Source organism: Ischnura elegans, chromosome 6 (assembly GCF_921293095.1).
Source record: "Ischnura elegans chromosome 6, ioIscEleg1.1, whole genome shotgun sequence".
NCBI lineage: Eukaryota > Metazoa > Arthropoda > Insecta > Odonata > Coenagrionidae > Ischnura > Ischnura elegans.
The window spans coordinates 28004998-28014439 of record NC_060251.1 but is presented as its reverse complement, the minus strand read 5'-3'; the positions used below and the strand labels follow the sequence as shown (position 1 = coordinate 28014439).

The window sequence follows — 9442 nt, the reverse complement described above, 5'->3', positions numbered from 1 at the left end:
AAACAAATAAATTGCTGTCATAATTTTCTTAAAATTGTGGTTTCATTAACCTTTCCTAACAACTTGAGCGACCACGGCTTGCCCTCCCTCTCCCAGTTTAGATACTAGGAACGCTCTTGCTGGAATTGATCTCAATTTTTCACATGTGGTGAAGGGAAATCAGAGAAATACGTATAAATAGGGCAAACTTTTAACCGCCCGATCTGAACCATACATTATATAGTGAGAGGGCAAGTTTTATAATAATTGAAATATATGTATTTATTATTTTAATCTAAATTATAATCCTATAGCCGCCCTAAATACGCCGCAACGTACATTTACATTATTGAATTGCACAGGAAAATAATCAGAGGGTATAAAATTCATTAGAAGATTATTTTCACCGTTCTTAAGAACACAATTCAGGTGTGACAAGAATTAAGAAATTATCCTGAGGCGTAATGTTTCAGAAACGGAGGTTACTGACGTTCACCTGTAGAGAACAAGAACTTTTTCCACCTGTCGGTGACACTTAACGAGAAACAAAAGCAAATGGAAAAACCAACTGGATAAAATACTTCCAAATAAGCTTGACAACAAAAAGCAGTAGGTACTACAAACCAACATACGAAAATGAGGACCCTTACACTTGAAAAATAGTTAAACACGGCTGTTGTACTGCGGTTGTGGGTGAGGTCTGAACGCAGGTCGAAACGTAATTGAGAGCCTGACGAAGGGAATCGTTCGTGGGAGTGTTAATGATCCGAATCACGTGAGACGGACGAATGAGGTCTAGAAGTAGCAGAGGAGCTGTGAGCCACTCTGCAAGAGTTAATGAGGTCATGAACTTAATATATAAAGCGGTAAACTTTCAAGCTTCATCACAATCGATTCCGTTGCCCTCTAAAACATTTTCACCGATTTTCAGAATTAAGAAGGAAGTAAAACTCAGTTTCTCCTCTTATCATGACCATAGAAAGTAAAAATGATTAGAATCAGCTTCTCTGAACTTTGCTTTTAATTTGCATATACTATAACTAACCTACTTTTATATATGTACTTTGTATAATTTAACTAAAATTTTTCAACTTTCGGCCAAATATTCTTAATGCCTTTTCAGTGACTTTTTCCCCACCCTGTACTTCTCAGCTGCAAGTTGAAGTCAAACATTTTCAAGAAAAACATTTGAATCGAGCAATTAGAAATAATTTGCTGACATATTTTAGAAATATTTGAAACATATTTACAGAGTTTTGAGCAGATTTAGGATATTTTTCAGCGAATTTGGTAAATTAACAGTTTTTCAGTGGTCCCAAATAATATCAAGACACTTATAAAAATGAATACGTGAATTTTTAACCAACAAATTTTTACTTATGCTCAAAATTCAATGTTTTTCAACTTGCCATTTGCGAGCAGTAGCCTTCATGATATGGTAACCAGGGAAGAGCAGCCTAAGTGGCATAACTATGGGAAGGGGATAGATCCAACCCCCTAGAGCCTCAGAGATATAAAAAAATTATTTACAACTATTGTCTAGTTTTGACTTATAATAAATGCATCTGCTCAAAGTTCAATTTTTTCGTGCCAAAACGATGTAAAATATATATCCAGTCCTTTTAATATCTTTCAAAAATGTCACGAGATTTTGCCTTGGAGGGGTAGCCACCCTAGGCCATCCCATTCCCCCAGGCCATATTCCTCATTACGCCGCTGAGTAGCCTTACATTCATACCAGATCTCCTTCAAATGTGTAGGTACATCCATCCATCTACAGGTAAGACAGAGGGTTTACATTGAGCGAAGGAGTACTGAAGTGATGCTGAAAACAGTACTAAAAGGAAGAGTGCCTGGTAGGCGGGAAGAAAAAAGGATTTGTACTTAGAATGAAAGGGAGTTGGCCATTTTAAGCCATTAGGGAGTGGACGGGGACTAGATGAGAGTAGCTATGAGGATAGAAGAAGGCAGTGGCGGATGCAGAAAAAAAATCTAGGAGGTGGGGGGGGGGGGGACGCAAAAGATATCTCAAGCTACCTTTACTTTAATGGTAATCAAAAATGATGAAATCACATGCAAAGTTTAGGAATGTTATATTGAAACTGATGTCGTATACAAGACAATACCATCTTGTAGTGTAAAAAAATTGCAACTGGGATTGTCAGAATCAACGTATAAAAATGTTGCAGTCACAAATAAGTTGAGTTGCTATGGGGTTGTTTAGAAAAAAGGAGGATTGTTGAGGGCAGTTCTTTGTATTGGCTAAAAAAATATGGCAGTTTGAAAGATGGTTGCATCTGATCTGAACACACTTTCTAACAATTTTAATGCTTCATGATTTACAATCCCGACAATTTCCTGGCATCAACAGAATTTAATATATTCTCTTCTTCTTTGTGCACAGACTGTTGCTGTGGTAGACATCAGGAGGAGGAAGAGGTGGAGACGGTGGGGGAAGGGGAGGGGGAGGAAGAGGAGGTGGAGGGGGGGATGGAAGAGGAGGAGGAGGAGGAGGAAGAGGAGGGTTTGGAGGGGTTGCTTAGTCAACATCTCATTGCGTGGACCAACACCTGGGGGTCTCACATCCGCACACCCCCCCTCATCCTCCATCCTCCAATACAAAGACTTCAACGTATTGTAGAGGAACGTGAGGATGAGGGGGCGGGTGGGGATGCAGGAGAAGAAGACCCAAGCGGTGCCAGGTGGATGAGGGCCGTAGGGAGGTCCTTCGAGCCAGACCAGCCAGCCATTCCAGGCTGGCTTTTCCAAAGGTAATTGGTTATTTCCATTAATCTAGTCCCTTTCATGCTGAATGTCGGCTTCATCTGATGAGCATTTTCATATGCAAAAACTTAAGGCCACACATAGCCATCATGAACTCATTAAGGCGAATAACCAAATGTCCTCTATAATCAACATGAGGAAATGACATTGACCACTGACCACTGGAGTAGCAATTATTGTACGTTTTCAATCCCTGCCTCAGACCAACTTAGTGAGACCTTTGTGCCACTCCTTGGCAATTTAACTAGATCTTCCAAATCATTTTTGATCCTCCTCACAGCAGGAATATGTGGTGAACTGGCTCAACTCTCAATGATTTTCGCAAGGAAAAATGTTTTGCATACTCTAATTTTTTATAATTAGAAATGAATTCTATGTTGTCCTGTGAGTTATAAATTTTTATTGGAAATTTAGAGTCATTATTATAGTGTGAAAGTCTTAGGACCTGGTGAGTTCACATCTGATGAAAAACACGTAATAAGAAAAGTACTGTCCTCTTAAATTTGTTACTATCAATGCTGAATATCCATCAAAAATTCAGTAATGCTAGAAAATATTAGTTATTTTTATAGAGGCGAAAATTAATAAAAAAATACAGTTTTCACAAAGATTAAAGAATAGTATTTATAGCATATTTATAAAATGTATGGATTTACTTTGCATACAAATTGACACCATTTTTCCAGTATAAGCAACCTGCACATTATGCAAGCACTACCATAGCAAATTTATGGCCCTGTTGAGCTATCTTAAACACTAGTTTGATAGAGGGAGTAAGCAGAAGTACGCATTCAAATGGCAGAAGTGAATCATTACTATTGGGAGACAACCATGCCAAACAACAGTGCGTACAGAATTTATGCCACATCTTTGCTTCCAAATACGTGTCAATCAATCTTACATGATGTGAACAAAGAGGGTTCTTTGTGTGGTCGGTAGTCTGCATTAGAAGCACACTCATCTGAGAACAGTAATATTTTCATTTCAGAACCAGAACACCCGGTTCACCCTCCCTACGGCGGAACCAGGCACCGAGGGCGGACCCCCATCCACGACAACCCCTCCGTAGACCAACAGCCAGGACATCCGGCACCTCTAATGCGACCTCCTCCTCAAGCAGCAGGTTAGTTAAAATAGAGTGGTTTCCTATTATTTTTTTTTCCTAAATCGAAAGATTATTACTTCTGGAGCACGTATTTCACGCTTTTAGATTTTTAATGACAATATGTGTTTTTCGGTCGGTATGTCATCGGTGGTCGGTAGTCTGCGTTAGGGCCACCATACACGTTCAGTTTTGCCTCAAGGCCGGATGGGAATCCAATAAGGTCTGGCCTCAAGGCCAAGCGACCTTGAGGCCAGACCTCATTGTTTTCCTGTCCGGCCGACAATCCGCCTCAAGGTATCGTCACACACTGTCAGTTCTACCCTCAGTCAGGGACTGTACACTGTACAGTCCAGGCCTTGAGGCCAAACTGAACGTGTATGGTGGGCCTGAGGCTCCAGCCAAACTGCGCAGTTCTGGCCTCACGGCCTGGCCTTGAGGCCGGGATGGAACATGCATGGTAGGCCTTAGAAGCACACTCATCTGTAAACAATAATATTTTCATTTCAGAAACACCAGGTTCACCCTCCCTACGTCTACACTAGACAGCCAGGGCAGACCCCCATCCCCGACGACCCCTCCGTAGAATACAGCCAGGACATCCGGCACCTGTACCTCCTCCTGATGCAGCAGGTTAGTTGTATTAAAGACAGAAATTCTAGTTCATATGCGTTTCAAACATTGAAAGAAAATATGTATGAAGGTTGTCAAATTTACCAGCACTTTAAACATAATATCCATTCCACCCTTTCCTTTGGGATACAACCTTGGAGAAATTTGAGAGTTCCCATTGCCGCTAAAGCTGAAGAGGCACAAAATATATCTAAATTAATATCAGTAGAGGCTCCCATACCATTCAGGTGGTAGGTAAAATCCAGCAAAAAGGTATCCTCACTTACGATGTCATATAAAAAATGCTGTTGAGATGGACCTGGGAAATCTTACCTATTATGTACTTTGAAGGTAGGTTTTTTCGCAGCAAGGGGCATCAACACGCAGCTGCACCCGGAAGCCATTAGCAACTTACCAACTGCTACTTCTCTGGAAAGATGAAGTATGTACAGTAGAACCTTGGATACATCCACAATCCGTTCCAGAAGGCTGGTCTCTATACAAAATGTTTGCTATCCGCAACAATTTTCCCCATAAAAAATAAATGAAATTGGAATAATTGTTTCCTAGATCCTATTGACTCTCCATTACATGAAAGTTATGGGCTATATGTATAGGTATTGCATTACAGTGTACATTTTACTTGTAGACTTACTATTGTAGACATATTATCCATTTGGGATTGCACATCACTGAACACAAACATGACCACTAAACATCTGTTCGCTAACCGAAATTTTGTTAGCTATCCAAGGAAAATATTTAGCAAAATTTTTGGTCGTTATTCGAATAGTTCATTATCAGAGGCGTTCGCTAACTGAGGTTTCATTCTACTATGACATAAGCCTTGGAAACTCTTTGAAGAGGACCCATCTCATAAATGCAGCAGTCGTTTCAGGCAGCGAGGTTGGCAGGGTCCTTGATGCTACTTTCATGAGGAATCCTGGCAGAGATATGTCATCAGCAGCAGCATACATGAAAGAAAAGAATAAGACCAAGAAGAAGAGATCAGCCGTGAATTTCAGGACATGGAGTATTAGGGTTAAAGATCATGGCAGGCAAGAAGGAAAATATCAAAAGGGAATTGGGGAAATGGAGAATGGACATTCTGGGATTGAAGATGAATGAGATGGAGGGATAGTGGGTACTATTGGAGTGACAGGACATGATTTACATACAGTCGTGGAGGGGAAAGTCAAAGTGGGATATTAAATTAAAGCTGGGTGGGAATGTAGGCATAGGCAAACCCAGGATCAAAAGCAGAGGCTGGCAAGTAGAGGTTATAATGTAACATACAAAAGGTTGTGGAAACTGAAATTTCAAAAAAAATATCTCATCGCTTTATAAGTTTTTCAAATTATTTGCTGGGAACAAATTGACACCAAATTTCCAGTATAAGCAATCTGCACATTATGCAAGCACTCCCATAGCAAATTTATGGCCCTGTTGAGCAATCTTAACCACTAGTTTAATAGAGGGAGTAAGCAGAAGTACGCTTTCAAATGGCAGAAGTGAATCATTACTATTGGGAGACAACCATACCAAAAAACAGTACAGAATTTATGTCACATCTTTGCTTCCAAATACATATCATTCAATCTTACATGATGTGACCGATGTTGGTTCTTTGTGTGGTTGGTAGTCTCCGTTATAAGCACACTCATCTGAGAACGATAATATTTTCATTTCAGAACCAGAACACCCGGTTCACCCTCCCCATGGGGGTACCAGGCACCGAGGACAGACCCCCATTCACGACAACCCCTCTGTAGACCAACGGCCAGGACATCAGGCACCTCTACTGCGACCTCCTCCTCAAGCAGCAGGTTAGTTGAAATTAAAGATGGAAATACTATTTCAAATGCGTTTCAAACAGTGAATGAAAATATGTTTAAGGGTTGTCAAATTTACCAGCACTGTAAACATAACATCCAATCCACCCTCTCCTTTGGGATAGAACCTTGGAGAAATTTGAGAGTTCCCAATTACCACTAAAGCTGAAGTGGCACAAAATAACTCGAAATTAATCTCAGTGGAGGCTCCCATACCATTCATGTGGTAAGGTAAAATCCAGCAAAAACGTATCCTCAATTACGATGTCATATAAAAAATGCTGTTGAGATGGACCTGGGAAACCTTATACCAACCACTACTTCTCTGGAAGTATGTACAGTAGAACCTCGGATAACGACCACAATCCGTTCCGGAATGCTGGTCGTTATCCGAAATTTTTGCTACCTGCAACAATTTTCCCCATAAGAAATGTAGGAAATTGGAATAATTGGTTCCTAGATCCTATTGACTCTCTATTATATGAAAGTTACAGTCTGTATAGGTATTTGCAAGCGCAAAACTTCGATGAATTCTTCACGCAGGAACCTGTCTGTCCGATGACGGTTTGGAGGTGGTTGGCGAGATAGCTAGCCAATGCGTAGTTTGGTGACCAAATACAGCTGACGATAGTACGAACCGGTACTCCGTCTTTATGAATCTTCGGCAGCCCGTAGAAATAAGGAGGTCTGGCAGACGAAGGCAAAAGTTGAAATTGTTCTTCGTTAGAGTTGGAAGAGCACTTAATTAGCTCCCTTACATCTCTTTCAATTTTAGTAGTCGGGTCCTTCTTCAATTTTTCGTACGTCGGATCCTCCAATAGTGACTTTATCTTGGCCTGGTAATCCTTTCTGTTGATGATGACCGTTGAATTCCCTTTGTCGGCTCCCAGAATAATGATGTTACGATTGGATTTCAGGTTGTCCAGCGCCCTTTATTTTATTTACATGCTTTACACTAATATCACTTTTCTTGGATTTAAATAGAATTTGTTCAAAAATTTATTTGAACTAAATTTAATTTTGCTTCTAGGTAGACAGCTGCACCCTCCTGACCCCCATTGGGTAACTACTCTCTTATACTGCTCAAAACGTTTGGCATACGATACAAAATATTTCTCGTCCGAATCTATGAGGGTATGGGAGGAATGATGAAAAAGACAGAGTTAAATAATAGAAATACACAGAAGGAAGGAGAGGTAAGTGCACGGTATGCCAAAGCAAAGTGACTGTTGGCTGTCAAAAGAGGGCAACGCAAATTAAAAGTTAAGGCTAAAGATGGAAGGAAATGAGCCCCACAAGATTCAGTATACTACATAATTGGAAAGATTATGCCCCGAATTTCCTCGACACCGAAGATGAGGCCGAAAAAATTGAAAAGTGGAGTTAAGTGTATAGGAGAAGGATACTTTTGTACTTGTATCATAAAAATAGATATTGAGAGAGCATTTCACGATATGAAGACTGGGATATATGGTGGCATTGACAAGATTTCAGGTCATCCCGTGTAAGCTTCTGAAAAATTAGGGTGGTAGTAGAATGTTTTTTAAACTAGTACCCTGGATCTATGAGGATGGGTCTTGGCCAGAGGATTTTCTGATGACTATCATATTTCTAATGGCAAAAATGGAAGATGGAGTAAAATGCGAAAGCAAATATTTGCCTAATACCTTATGAGACAAAAGTTACATTGACAGTTCTAAATAGACGGTTGCAGTCGAGGGAAGAGAAGCAGTCATGTTATCATATATTAAGCTTTGGGCAAGCGTGGTCAATCAGTGAGGCAATAGCAGCAATGATAATAATTGTTACGAGATGCCTAGAATATAACCACTACATGCGATCCTTGTCCACGGGATCCATTCCTTGTGAGAAATGTTCCAGCCAAAATATATCCTAATAATTTTAGTTTAAAATTAGATTTAAAGTGTTTAAAATCAGGTATGTAGCAAGTTTTCACAACTTCCTAATCAGTGTTATGCGGAAGACTTTATAATCGTTCCAAAATTTTTACGAAAAATTTGTTGAGAAAATTTTTTGATTCCATATACTTTTGAAAAATGATGGAATTTGTCAGATGTATTTGAAAATTTTCAAAACGTTTAAATATATGGAAACTTAGTATTTGGCTAGGTTACACAAAGAAATAGCTTTAGTGTACTTAAGCATAAGACTCATTGCTCCCTTGCATTTCTTCCAGCAGAACTATGGAAGATTAGTGGGAGATACATCTTCCGGAAAAATCACACCCAAGAGGATTTTTTTTCAAGGCAATATTCTCTATAGCACAGGATCGGGGGAAGATCCAGGATTTTTTTCTAAGGAGGGAATTCCAAGATTTTCAATTCAAAATTTTAAACAAGGCAAATTATCTTCTCCTAATTAAGATTAAAAACAACGTACGACAATTACTGTACGAAATAATCCCTTTATTTAACATGAAATTTAATATGAAATTAAATGATTGAGGCTCCGAAATACACAAAAAAACGAATATAATGGTATCTGTAAAAAAAAAGTTGCCTTCATTTTTAAGCGTCTGCATGGGAGGGGGAAGGTGCACCCATGTCTCCCCCTAAATCCGATCATGTTCAAGGTGGTATATTTTATATGGATCAGCAGAAAAAATGGGCATAGGCCTTTTGTGAATTTTTATGCCAAATATCACGTTGCATATATACGCTCAGTTTTCATAAATTTTCTTGGGAATTGAATTTCCATATGCCTTTTTATTATTCCCAAATTTTTACTATAAATTTTTGAGTAAAATTTTGACCTACAGAAATTTTTGAAAAATGCTGTTATTTGTCAAATATAAATCACAATCAATGGCCATTTACAGAAAATGAAAATTTTTTAAGATTTTTAAAATGATTATATAGAAACTGAGTTTTTGGATAGGTTACACAATAAAATGGCATTCAGTTAACTAAACAATAATACTTATCGCTCATTTCCTTTTTTGCAGTGATTCCATGGACTCTGAGGTTATATACGTCCTCCTGCTATATCATACCCAAGAGGATCTTTTTAAATCAGGTAACATTCTCCATATTCCAGGGTGGTATAATTCATATGGATGAGGAGCCAAAATAGGCAATGTCCTATGGTGAAATTTAAATGACAAATATCCTCT

At 39.0% G+C, this 9442-nt stretch overlaps 1 long non-coding RNA gene across 2 annotated transcripts; it reads left to right on the top strand.

The window, feature by feature from the left end:
- The first annotated feature begins 4337 nt into the window (after positions 1-4337).
- Positions 4338-8694, top strand: LOC124160583. 2 transcript variants are annotated; one of them, XR_006865198.1, is made up of 3 exons: positions 4338-4498; positions 6169-6303; positions 8510-8694. It is a non-coding gene; the product is annotated as an uncharacterized LOC124160583 (long non-coding RNA). The 2 variants fall into 2 exon arrangements; XR_006865197.1 differs by having other exon boundaries at positions 8507-8694.
- Positions 8695-9442: the final 748 nt, after the last annotated feature.